General features: G+C 33.0%; 2 long non-coding RNA genes across 3 annotated transcripts; one reads left to right on the forward strand and one right to left on the reverse strand.

Annotated features, from left to right (window-relative positions):
- Positions 1 to 2676: 2676 nt before the first annotated feature.
- Positions 2677 to 6218, forward strand: LOC148279370 (uncharacterized). 2 transcript variants are annotated; one of them, XR_015822903.1, is made up of 3 exons: positions 2677 to 3214; positions 4801 to 4921; positions 5957 to 6218. It is a non-coding gene; the product is annotated as an uncharacterized LOC148279370 (long non-coding RNA). The 2 variants fall into 2 exon arrangements; XR_015822904.1 differs by having other exon boundaries at positions 2890 to 3214; positions 4801 to 4942; positions 5957 to 6216.
- Positions 6219 to 8260: 2042 nt separating this feature from the next.
- On the reverse strand, positions 8261 to 9943 carry LOC148279371 (uncharacterized). The gene is made up of 4 exons (XR_015822905.1): positions 9707 to 9943; positions 8903 to 9295; positions 8548 to 8609; positions 8261 to 8401 (listed from the first exon to the last, which is right to left on the reverse strand). It is a non-coding gene; the product is annotated as an uncharacterized LOC148279371 (long non-coding RNA).
- Between the last annotated feature and the right edge of the window lie 3940 nt (positions 9944 to 13883).

Below are 13883 nucleotides of genomic sequence, written 5' to 3' on the forward strand. Positions count from 1 at the left end.
CAAATTTTGACATCTTCAAATCAAATTTGACAAAAACATCGGCAACATCATAAAATAAAAGTGTTACGGAGTATTAACGCAAGCACATTTTTAAATTAATTAAAGTTATTCAACTACGAGGTGCTGCCGCCAGTGGCAATTTTGGGAAACTCTACAAATAATCATTAAACATGACAATCCAGTGTTTTGTTTTTGGATGTAGTCATCAAATATTGCTGTGTAAATACTTTTCAAAATAACATTACAATTGTACGTTAGTTTTGTAGACTATCTGTAGCTGACTCGTTACCGACGAGCTAGCGGGTCCACCACTCTTCACGAGGTCATCCCTTCCGCTGTTTGCAAGGCAGCGGAAACCGAAGTACGAAGCACACACTGATTTCACTGGCGGCGGGAACCGAAGGGCGAAGCGCCAACACTGGTTCACTGAAGCGAAAAGCCGATTTGACTAGTAGTCCTGAAAAAGACTTTTTATCCCAAGAGAGCGCCGTGGTCGGGATCCGTAAAGCTAGGGTTTCCTAGGACAGCGGTGCCCGTATTTTAACGGCCGTAGTGAACGGTGATGCAGTGGACAGCCGTCGTAAAGGTGATTAGAGAGTGGTTTCCTAGGAAAACGGTGTTAAATGGTGTTGATAACACCGTTTTCCTAGAAAACCACACTCTAGTCACCTTTACGACGGCTGTCCATTGCATCACTGTTCACTACGGCCGTTAAAATACGGGCACCGCTGTCCTAGGAAACCCTAGCTTAAGGTGAGAAGTCCAAAAGTCGAATCCAAGGGGCAGGCGGAGGTCTTGTAGCGTAGTCAGTATTGGCGGAGAGTAGAGCGGGAGATGATTCAAACACGAGTGAAAGATTTAGACTGATTTATTTGACGGCGCTGCGGCCTTTTATACATAACAAATATGCGCAGCCGACACCGGCCGGCCAATGGCGGGCGGGAGTAAGCCAACCCATCCCATCGCGAGAGAGATAGCGCGCTGTCATCCGCTCTACCTATCTCTTTTTCGCCGCGTATAAGGACTACCTCCCCCCGACACCTACCCGCACTAGGATGCAGACCACGCGGTAAGTAACATGTGCAGGGAAAATATTTTTAAAATGACAAGGAGATAATTTATAAATTCAATAATAAAAAAAAACCCCTTATTCTATAGGCCTCGGTAAAACGAAAACCACTCCGAAGGTAACAAAATAAAGTCTTTATTGGGGAAGTGGCATTATGTGTTACACATACCGAGGTTTCTATTCCATTCATTATTCAAGAGGCCCCAGGAAGGGCTGCTGAGTTTATATAACGTCCGTAACACTATCCTATAATGTTTTTCTCTTTTTGTGCATAACTACATACACTATTCAGTGTTTTTGAACATCGTGTATATGAATATTACCGGCGACATTATGAAAATGATAAAATATTTTTTACTTTGAGATTAGAATAAGGTAATGGCATTAGTAATGGACTGCACCTTAGTTATGGACAAAAGTTTATTAAATCCTTTAAAATAAGAAATATTCAACATATTTTTATACTGGCAAAAATGAATCATAAACTATAGATATTTATCTATCAACCGGGATGCATATCGCGACAATCGGCTATTACGTTAAAAAATAGCTAGCATTTAAAGGCACCAATCGAACGGCGTTAGCGAAATTCATAATTTCTTGCAGAAATAATTAGTGAGGTGAGTAACTATTTTGTAATTAGTTGGTAGAAATTTTAGTAATTACTTATTGAAATATTAAATAATACGTTTTCTAGACATACCGTAGATACGAAATCAATCTAAATTCATACCTAGCTACTTGTATATTTTGTCAAATTTGAACGTTCTTAACTGACTACCGATTTTCATCTTAGACCAGTGATGGACAAAATGTCCATAAATTGAGTCAAATAGTGTATCTGTGTTTTCATCGCAGTTACCTTCAATTTAAGTCTGTCGTGCCGTCTTTGTTGTACATTATGTTTGTGGTACTGATAAGTGTACGCAATTTAGTCATGGACATGGGTGTCCAATACTGGTTGTCCATAAGTGGATCTTAAATAAAGGTATATTTTGTGTTTTCTTTTCTAGCCATGGCACCCAAAAAAAATTATACGCCAAAACAAATGGGGCGTGCCGTAGATGCAGTGAACAGGGAGGAAGCAGTAGGGGCAGCGGCGTTAAAATATGGTGTACCACGAATAACTCTTCTCACCGGCATTTGATGTCGAGTCAGTAAACCTCGTTTAACGATTAGAACTGCTGACAATCCTGAGAAAAATATTCTTTTTTTATCTTTTGAGGAGTCAGAGCAACACAAGTCATCATTGAATACTGATTATTTAACTGACAAATCAATACCGGCAGCATCTAATGTAGAGTCAAATAAGTGTGAAATCGACGAGAGAAACTGATGAGCCAAAATATATTACGCCAGGAGCATTTACTATGGAATAAGAGCAGCTTGAGTCGACTAGAAGTACTGACGCAGTAAAGGACTTTACATCAACTGCATCTGCAGTGGTATTCTGATCACTCTCGACACCCACGAGATGATCTCGACTTTCGGACGAGAATATAACGTGGTGTAATTTAGGGATTTTTATTTTTTGAACGCGGTTAAACTTGGTTTTCTATATGGCAATTCTGATGATTACATGTCAAATTACGTAAATGAATTCGAACACATAAAACCAAAAATAATGATTTTCAATAGAAACATTATTGTGACCTTAAGAATGACCCAAAATACTTAATTATGTTGAATTTACCAAACCTCAATCGTTATTTCTCGTTATTTAGACGGTTTTATAATTGACATTTCATAGTTCGATATCTGCCCGCAAGAGCGTGAGTGGCGAAAATGAGAAAAAATACTCGTGCGCATGCGTCACTGACGAGATGAATATACCTATTACAAAATATAACGCTTTTGCTATCCTGATGAAAATTTATAACGTTTGCCATGTGGGGTATTTATTTTTTCTACACGCGAAACTGTACTTTCTATATTGCAACAATGCAAAACATAAACAAACATACAGTGACAGTTCAACTACTTTCGTAAATGATAAGTATGCCCCGGATCTGCATGTCCTTAGGGATTTTGTTTATTTTTATAGAACCTCTGTGAAATATCTACTGTACTCTATAGAAACTTGCATACGAACCACAGCGTCCCTAAATGTACATCTTGCGCGACAACAGGAATCATCATTTGAAGGTATGTTTATCTAATTCGGTATTTTAATCAAACTTATATATTGTGTACGGTTTAAACCTACCTTACGAGTTTTTCTCAAGTTGTTAATCATTATAATATTTATAAATTGTAAAAGGTTAAGAATAAGCTAGTGTCAGTAAAAAATAAACAAACCACCAAGCCGTTTTCCCCGGGACAGCCAGAGGATATACAACACACATGCGTTTGCAGTCATACAAAATCTCATGCATGTGTGCTGATTTTTCCAACTTTTGAAGTATTACCATATCCGCAGTGGTACAGCAATACCGCTACTGCGAACTGTTAGTTTTAATTGTTGATATTCGTAATGTAAATAATTATTATGTATGTAAATACTTGTCGTTTCAGCAGTATTTTTGTTTGGTTAAAATCGCAAGTAATATATTAACAGCTTTTATGTTCCCCTTTAAGTTTTTTGTTGATAATTAGGCTTCCCGCCCACTAGGCAGCTCGGCTGCCGCAGTCAAAATTTTGCAAAGCCAGTTAAAGCAGCCAGCCTGACGGCCAGTCCAAATAAAATGGATGTGGAAGATGTTTTTGTTTACATTTTATCTCGTAAGAAACGCAAACCAAAAAGAAGATATTGAATTCATCCTTTACTTGAAAGGGTTCATTTCAAAATTATTTTATAGATCTTCTGTATCGAAAGTCATTGCAAATTCGTTTCATAAAATACTTCTGGCTGCTACGACAAGTGCGCGGAGACTGAGGCAGTCACATACATTTGCTTTGTCTCGTTCTGGCTGCAGGCAGCCAGTTGGCTGCCGTGCACGTCAAACGCGTTCTAATGGCTGCCTAGTGTGCGGTATCTAATAAGCCGTCATATGTAGTATTAGCTGCCGCAGCCAGGCTGCCTAGTGGGAGGGGAGCCTTACAAAGTATTGCCGTACCGCCCGTACCACTGATGAGATCCTTCTCAAATAATTTGTTGGGTTCGGTCATGCCATCTCTTTTTTGGTCTTCTTTGTTCATTAGTCTTCCTCATAATTAATATTTATTTTATTAGTGGTTTAGTGGTGGTATTTCAATTTTATTTATTCATATATATGTACATTACAAAATAGAACATCTTAATTCACACATATAGAAATAATGAAAATAAAAAGGTAAAATTAGGTATTTATAAAAATAACACAGGTATACATAATATCCAGAAAACAATATGTTAAAAAAGTAAGAGAATCTTGTAACGACAAACTCCCTCAGAGACGTGAAAAATTACAAATGTTTATTAAGAAACAATGAAAGACAATTGGACATGCATACACATAAGATATTTAATTTTGCTAAACCCATCACCCTTTATAATAGCTCACAGCATGTGTTATAAAAAGGATACAATATTATTAAGGTTATTGTAATATAATATAATTTATGTTAAGAATAGTGGTGTTTAAATATACCTTTGCACTAAAACAAATATTATATCAATATTAATAATAATAGTAGTAAATAGTAAGCTCTATAAATGTCTAGACTTTTAATGATATTATCTTCTAAAAAAAATCTCATTCTCTTTTAGAACATCTGTAAATAATTGAACCTTTATAAGTGTATTTTTTCAGATTATATTAAACCAGTAAAGCGGATCTTTCGAAGGGATGATATCGATTGGCTCTTTAAATTTATGCTGTAATGGAATATATGGATATCAAACTATAGGATATATTCGTCATCTGCTTGGAGGTGGGACACATTGTTTATTAAGTAATTCAAGTTTTTTTTGCACTCTTGAAAATTCTCATTTTAAATTGTAATTTACTAAAAAATGAAAGATAAGTGGTACTTAAATTCACAAATCTGAAATAATCAGTAGCAAGATTCGTCGCTACACCTTTATGACTGATATCTTTATTATAAAGATAAATCTAAATAAAAAAGGATACAATACTTCAGTTATTATTATAAAAATTGTAATATATATATTTTTATAGTTAAGATACCAGTCTGGGTATTAAAGATGTTGCAAAAACAATGAAATATCACTACCTACACAGTTATTATACATTTGTATATTTAAATATCAATCATCATTCATTTCCATATTAAACTATTTATTAGATTTGCTTTAAATAATACCCAATTTGTTATTTTTTCAAATGTTTTTTTATTACCAAACAGATTAAGAGCCAAAGTACATAAGAATTTTTTAAAATTAAGTAAGTACTATTAAAATATCTTGTATTAGTTTAAAATTCATATTATATTAAATATTTTCTCTACAGCTCACGTTGGCATGTCCTAACAAAAGGAAATTTGTCACCATATGGAAAATACTAAGTTATACTATTACATATGACATCGCTTATATCATTTTGAATATTTAGAATTAATCAGCTTACACATATTTGAATTGCAATATCATAATCACAATACCTACAGACATCTTTAAAAATATTACCTTTACTGCATAATAATTTGCTCTGAGAAATAAAACATATAAATCACAAAATATAGTCTTCAAAGTTTTCTTTTTAAAAGGTTTAACAATATGCGGAATAATTAAGGTGCTTGATTTTTGAGTGTACTGATGAACTTTAGTACAATATACAAAAATATGTATATTGGCAGGTTTATTGCAATACCTGATGAATAACTTCCAACTAACCTAAATAAGATATATTTTACTATTTTAAGTGCTTATTTTAGTATGTCATTTTGTAATAAATGTAATTAAAAATGTATTGTAAATTATATAATTTTTTGTTTATTTATTTTTAGCAAAGAGGAAATATCAAATGTTGCAATTTGGTGTCAATTTTTAACACCTTTATGATCATCTGAGAAAATGGGAGTAAATATGTGGCAGAGCAGAAAAGCGGACTACAGAAATGAGTCTACAACAACTACATCAAACACTCAAACCTTTTCTCACAAATGTAGAGCATTAGCTAAATTCTAGTTAGTTTTTTGTAGTTCTTTTTTATTATTTTATACCTAAAAACTTATAAACTACAGTGCAAGTACTGTTATTGAAAAAATATTTTGGTGTTTTAGTTTCCTTTTCACACGTAATTAAAATATAGTCATATCTCACACATAAATATTTAAACACATATTTCAAATATAAGGAACCTTAATGTGATCACTTTCACCGGGAGAAATAAGGGCTCTGGCCAAGAATTGTATTTACTTTAGTTTTAGTTAGTTAGTTTTACGAAAACAGTACATTTGAAATTATTTTTATTTATATTACCTTTTGTTACAAGAAAATGTATTCTCACATCCTCTCAACTTGTTTGCTTATCATGCAAGAGGTCTCAGGTTCAGTTCCTGACATGGTAGACATGAAATATTTATTTTAAAAGGTGATTTTACAGTACAATATTTCATAGTCCCTTGACTGGCACCCCAAGCGCACGATTGATCATCTTTTCTTTAAGTAACAAAAAGATCAAGATACGCTGCGATTGGTGTACCAATGCAGTGCCCTATGCAATTAGGTGCGGAATTGAAATGATGATGATGATTACCTGCATTTATTTATTCTACCATATAAAAATTCACTATATATTTTTTTAAAAGAGATTTAACATTTAACTTAAACATTTAATTTTGAGGGCCATTTTCGACGAGTTGTAAATAAAGCTAGGGTTTCCTAGGACAGCGGGGCCCGTATCTTAACGGCCGTAGTGAACGGTGATGCGGTGGATAGCCGTCGTAACGTCGACTAGAGAGTGGTTTTCTAGGGAAACGGTGTTAAATGGTGTTGATAATACTGTTTTCTTAGGAAACCACTCTCTAGTCACCGTTACGACGGTTATCCACCGCATCACCGTTCACTACGGCCGTTAAAATACGGGCATCGCTGTCCTAGGAAACCCTAGCTTAACTCTCTATTAGAAAATAGGAATCAAGTTGGGATGGAATGGGATTCTAACCACGGACCTTTGAACCGTGAGTCCATGACGATAGTCATAGGACCACAACCCAATTTAACTCAATTGATTCACAGTTTACATATTAATGTACTGATTTTTTTTAGGCTGTTGCCGTGTTATGCCATAATAATAAGCATAGGGGAAAAAATCTAGTGAAATTAAAATAACAATATTAAAGTCCAAAAAAATGTAAAATACACATAAAAATTATAAAAAGTTACAAAAATTAAATTTAGTCGATTAAAAAAAGTTTTTTTTTTTACTTTATTTATTATTTGTGCATGTTGTGTTCACATTTAATTCATGAAAAATTTCTAAACATAACAAATTTTGATATTATACCAATTTATTGTATTGTTCATTATTTGTAAGCCATAAAAAATAAAATAAAAACAATCTTAAATGTTAATATGCATATTCAACATAACATTAAAAAAAAAAAAAATACAGACTATGGATATGGTACCATAGTGAAAATAAATAAAACAATGTTATGAGTACGTCCAAATACTTGCGGACTGGCTGGATTTCCTCCCTAGGGAGAAATAATTTAATAAAATTCAATTTGGTCATAAGCCCTGTAAATGCCCATACTTCCATATTCTCTTCTCAAAAATGTTTTCCCTCTCTGTTGCAACAAATTTAGAATAAATTGATTAAATATATTATGCTCTATTATTCCTTTATGGCAACCAACAATGAACTCGAATTCTAGGAAACATAATATTGCATACCCTTTGTCCGTGTCCAAGCTGACAAAGGAAACAGTTCTGCTTGAAAAATGAAAGCAGAACCCTGGACGAGCGTTTTCGGCTTTACAGCAACTCTTATGTAAATTCTGGAAAAGGAAATTGGGTAGAGATATGTCTCCCTCGTAGGGTAGTAGTCGGAGCGTTTGCCGACCGTGCTTGAGGTCCCAAGTTCGATTCCTGGCAGGATCAACAGAAAATATTTATTCTTAACGTTCACTGCAATGTTTCAGTCCCTCGAATAGCACCTGAAGTGTAAGATTGATCACCTCACCTTCATGTAACCGATGATGAAATATGCTGCATTTGATGCGCCAATGCAGTGCCCTATGCACCACATGGTGCGGATAGGGAAATGATGAGATACCTTACACAACCTTAATGAAAATAATTAGTGACTTTATTTTTTGGTTTGACACCTTTTAATAATTGAGAATGTCAGAAGAATAAGTATATTTCAACGATATGGGATCAAACAAACAGATCTTGCACTGGTTCATTTTGTACTTACACATTCAAAAATTGTGACAGCAAATCTGAAATAAGGATTTAAAATTTATATGTATTTTGATTTGATATTTAAACCTTACAGCTTCAATTATAATTAGAGCAAAAAATGTTCTTGCATGTAATGATTCATTATGTTATCAGTATACAGACATATAATTACAGTATTACTAACCATTAGAGCGACATCTTGTCCCAAGCATTGAAATACAGTAGACTTTCGCACATAATTGGTTCCTGAAAATGTGTGCGAATGTTGAATGTTCGAAAGTCGAGGGATGTAAAAAATATGTATTTTTTAATTAAGTTAATGAGGTGTTTAAGTGCTTTCAGGTGATTCTTTATAAATTTTTCAAGAGTTAGTTAAATACTTCCATATTTTTTGTTTTCTTGATAAAGAGTTCTATATAATAACATGCTGTATTTAATTTTCAAAATAGATAAGGCTTCATTCATATTTTTTACTGTCAAAGACAATTTTATCAGCTTTTTAAGGAAATGTAAGGACATTAACTGTGTATTTCATTTACCAGTTGTTGTAATTAAGCAGTCATTTGACAGAGGTTCTGAGTGATATTCAATTAACTTGTTAACATCTTCATTGTTGAAGTCCTATACTATATCATCTGTGATAGTTTCCGGAGTTTCTTCAAAATTCATCATTTGCAGGCATAATTGTTTACAGGAACCTTTCATTTTTTACTTTTTTATTTCAGCCCACAAGTATCCAATATTGCTTATTGCGTTCCATATATTATAATTCTACTGAAATTGTCTTAATGTAGGCACACCTTCCCTGTCAGTTTCCTTAATGACCTGATTCATTATTTTCCTCATAACATATTATCTTAATATAGTTATCACTAGTTAACCGAGGGAGCACCTGCATGGAAGCGAAGAATGTTTGCATTATTGATAAAAATCTGTAAAAAACATAATTTATTTAAATGCCTGAAATAGTGAATTACGCAAAAGTAGAAAGTACAAGAGCCGACGGCCGACCGTATGTCTTTGGGAATACTAAACAATCAATCAATGCATTGTCTTGTCATTCAATTAGCTTCAATATGGCAATCTTTAGGAACCTTTATAGCATGATTAAGATGCATTAAATGTGTATCCCGAGTTCCCTTTGATAATGTATGTATATATACATTAATAATTAATATAAATTAGAAACGAATTTAGTGTTAAAATATAATCAACACCGACTGACATACTCAAACTGTGCCAGATCTGCATCGAGGAAAAAAGACCTCAAATCGATCTGACTAATATTTTGACAGTATATTACGTGTTTAAATTGATTAAATGTATTAATTACGAGTACTTACCTGTATTAACTCCGTTATTTTTGACAAAGACTAAAAATGTCCAGACAAATTTAAAAAAACTTACGAACCTCCAATTTATGAGCACAAATGGATTTGTCGTAATTTGTATAATGGCGTCTTTTGAGTTTTTACAGATGACGCAATATATTTAATTGCCAATTTAGTAGCTCACAATAAAAAATAAACATACATTTTTAAAAACGAAACATCTCGCGGGTCGCATGTTTGACGTTTGCCAGATTTACAAGGTTAGTTTATTTGTGTGCTGTGCGCATGCGTGGTTTTAACGATACCTATTACGAGATTCGTTCAGGATACCAAAATGATTTTAACGAGGTAGAGAGGCCCACGAGAGTGGTTCAGAATACCACCCCTGGTATTTAATTACTAGGCCCTAAGCCTTTTCATTCCCATGGCCTTATATTCTAATCTAGACCTAGCACTTCCCGTACTAATCCAGCAACAAAATATTGTACACCTTTGAAAAATATATTAAGCGATGTGTTAGGTATTACAGTGCCGTCGCCGTTTGAAAGAAATTGAGGATAATAAAAAAAACAGAAGAAAGAAAGAAAAGCTACCATCGGCAGTTACAAGTAAATCATGGAAGCAGTATTAAGAAAAAAAAGATGAAGAAAAACGTAGATTACAAGAAGAAAAAGAAAATAAAACCAAGAAAGAGCAGAAAAAATAGTTTTGAAAGAGAAAATTGCCAAAGAAAAGAAAAATATGAATAAGAAAAAAATGAAAAAGTTACAACAATGTTCGTCTTCAGACAACACCGACTTGGAAATCGAATATGCCGAAAGTGGTGAAAGTGAGTGGAATGAACACAGTGACTCTATTGTAAAGAATAAGGGATGTGAAAAATATTTCACGAAAGGAAAAAAACGATTACCGAATGTTTCTTCTTATAAAGGACAAAAAAACAAAAGAAAAAAAACCCTTTCCCTAAATCTTGACTCTGAATCAGATCTAGAAAATGTACCTTTGAATGAATTTACGCCCTCCAGCAGTGAAGCTCTTGTACAATACATAAAAAGGGGATGTTACCTAATAATTAGATATGAGGGAGAATATTTCCCAGGAATAATTGAAAACAAAGAAAAAAGTTTGTTTGAAACTAGTACAATGACGTTATCTATTGGAAACACATTCAGATGGTCGGAAAAAACCGATAAGATTTGGTACAAAATAGAAAACATTGTGGAAAAGATAAATGATCCTGTACAACAAAATAAAAGAGGTTTTTTTTAAAGTAATGAAGATGGAAAAATATTTACCTAATATCTATATGACCTAAAGAGATTTAGTTACTCATACGTCCAATGCTGGGCGTCCATTACTGGACGTTGTCCATTAATGGGTGTCCATAATTAGATTTTGTCTGTCCATCACTGATGATTAGAAGTAACTATGGTTTTTCTATTTTTTTATTTAAACCTGTAACCTGTTATTAATTTTATTATTAAAAAACGATTTCCAACATACCGTACTATTATTATTTCACATCGTCTGATTTCATTTTGTTAAAAATGGATCGTAGGGTTATGAAGTCTAAAAACATTTTCTAAAACTGTCCATCACTGGTGCCTTTACCTTACTGGTATACAAGAATAAACTTTTTGTGCTCGGGTCGTTCTTATTTGTATGTAGTAATTCTTAAATTATCTTCATCGAACCCATGATAAAATATGATTTCGCTGTCACTCATCCGGATGGGAAAACGCGGAAAAGTGTTTTTTTATTTATTTATTGAAAAAGAATTATGGCAAAAGTAAGTATAAATTTACAAATAAAGTAAATAGTTTGTACACACATAATTAAAATAGCATTTTTACCTCTCTAATAGAGTGAAAACTTGTGTTTAGAGAGGGAGTTTGTTTTAAATTTATTATTATTTTTATAGTAGACGTATATATATGGATATGTATTATATTTTTTTGACATCGCATTTTTATTATTTAAAACAGATTCCTTAAAATTAGACGTTGTAATATATTGTTAGAATGATTATTTTTATAACACCATTTTTGTGAAAATCTTCACGACACACTGCGCTGGGCGCTGTACAATAAACATTTCAACACGTCTTGGTTGGGATTCTGTTGAATTTTAGTAACATGCGTTTGCTAGATTTCAACATGTCTTGCGGCTACAGAGCTCACGGGTGGTTTTTAATCTGACGACCATTTAAACTTTACAAAAAAGTGATTTAAGAGTTTTCAGTCAAAAAATAATTATTAAATTTTTAAAGATATGATTTAAACCAAATATAAACGTTATCAGATAAAGAAAAATATTGAAAGGAAAATGAGTGCCCGGAACAAAGATGAACGGTGCATTAAAATCAACTTTGGTAAATATTTTTTTATCGTGGAAGGCACAGTTAGCAGTTTATAAGTTTCATAATTAGCAATTCAGCGTGGTGCCGACATTTATGCATGAGAGTGAGTTATGGAATCAGAAAAACAAAGATGAAAGTAAGCTGATAAATACAATCTTTCAGTCCAATGTATGCTAAAACAATATATTAAAGGTGAACATGTTAATATTTTTATAATGGATACAACCTAAGTCATTTACAACAGTTACACGAAGAAACATACGAATATATGCAAGAAACTGAACAAAAAGAACATAAAACTATGGAGCAATGACAAACTAGGGCAATACAATAATGGTATACAATATATTCATTAACACGATAAACATGTAAAATTTCAAGCTAAACCATGCCAATACATCTTCATCCACTGTTTTAGTGGCGGTGAGATCTATGAAAAGCCGGAAGATCTATTCCAAAGAATTAAAAGTTGTGTGACAAACCTACACATTCTGGACATTGGAATATAAAAATAAAAGTTGCTATTAGAAGATATAATAAATATCAGGTTTCGATTATGTCGAGATTATTGCATTATATAAGGCTGAGACAGACATTATTGACTAAATCAAGATTCTTGCAATATGTTGGAGTATTGTGTTGGTTTAGACATGTAGAGCGAATGGATGGCAAAAAAAAAGCTTGAAGGATTTACCATACAAATGCATGTTAATGAATGAAGAAAATAAGGAAGACCGAGAAAGACATGACTTAACTTGAAGAAGACTGTCATTGATGAAAAAGAATGTCACAGAATCTGTCATTCAAGTCAATATTTAGGCAAAAATTGTTTTTTGTTTTTGATTATGTAGGTACGTGTGACAAGCATGGAGAAAAAATGTTTTTGATGTTGATTTCAAAATTGAATATCTACTCTTTAGTTAAGTTTTAAAAAATCACTTTTATGTCAATTAACCAATAAAAGGCCGGCATTTGGGCCACGTGGCTAATAATCTGTCATTGTTGATTGTGACATAAAAAAACCAAATCAGCTTAGTTTCATTACGTAAAAAAATATTTTGGCATCGTCTGCAAAAAGTAGAAATTGAGAAAATTTAAAGAACTGATTTATTTCATTAATATAGAGAGAAAATAAAATGGGTCCTAAATGGGAACCCTGTGGAACACCAGAGCTGCAGTATTTGTAACTAGATAAGTCACCGTTTATAGCTACTGCCTGGGATTTATTTGTTACGTAAGAATTCAACCATCTTAAAAGATCACCATAAATTCCATAACATTCCAGTTTATGAAGCAATAAGTTGTGATTAATTTTATCGAATTTCTTTTGAAAATCAGTGTACATGGCGATGACTTGAAATTTTTTGCAAAAGGAATCAGTCATAAAATTTGTAAATTCCAAGAGATTAGATTCGACTGACCTACCTTTGTAAAGACCATGTTGCTGTGTAATAATAATGGGAGCGATAGCAGGTGTGAGTTGAGTTGCCTTATATTATGTCTATCTTAGCCAATGACTTCCTTTGCCACACTTTTGATTTTCGTGTTTATCTCCTCCCAGATTTCATTAACATGTTCCTTATCATTTGTAATACCAGCCTGAGTCATTTCCGTGTATTTATTTATAACTTTTTTTTTCAAGGCCTTAGAGTAGCATTTGTTGAAAGTGTTCCTTTGAATTTTCTTTAACTTCAATTTCAGTAGACTTTTGGCTATTACCATATTATGATTTTTGTTAATATCTAGGCTGGAGTAATTTCTGCAATCTTCAATTTGGCTTTTAGATTTATTTTATATTAAATAGTCAATCTACAGTCTTAGAAGTCTATA

This window comes from Micrasema longulum, unplaced genomic scaffold (genome assembly GCF_059751315.1).
Source record: "Micrasema longulum isolate JH-2025_06_02 unplaced genomic scaffold, ASM5975131v1 h1tg000729l, whole genome shotgun sequence".
Classification (NCBI taxonomy): Eukaryota; Metazoa; Arthropoda; class Insecta; order Trichoptera; family Brachycentridae; genus Micrasema; species Micrasema longulum.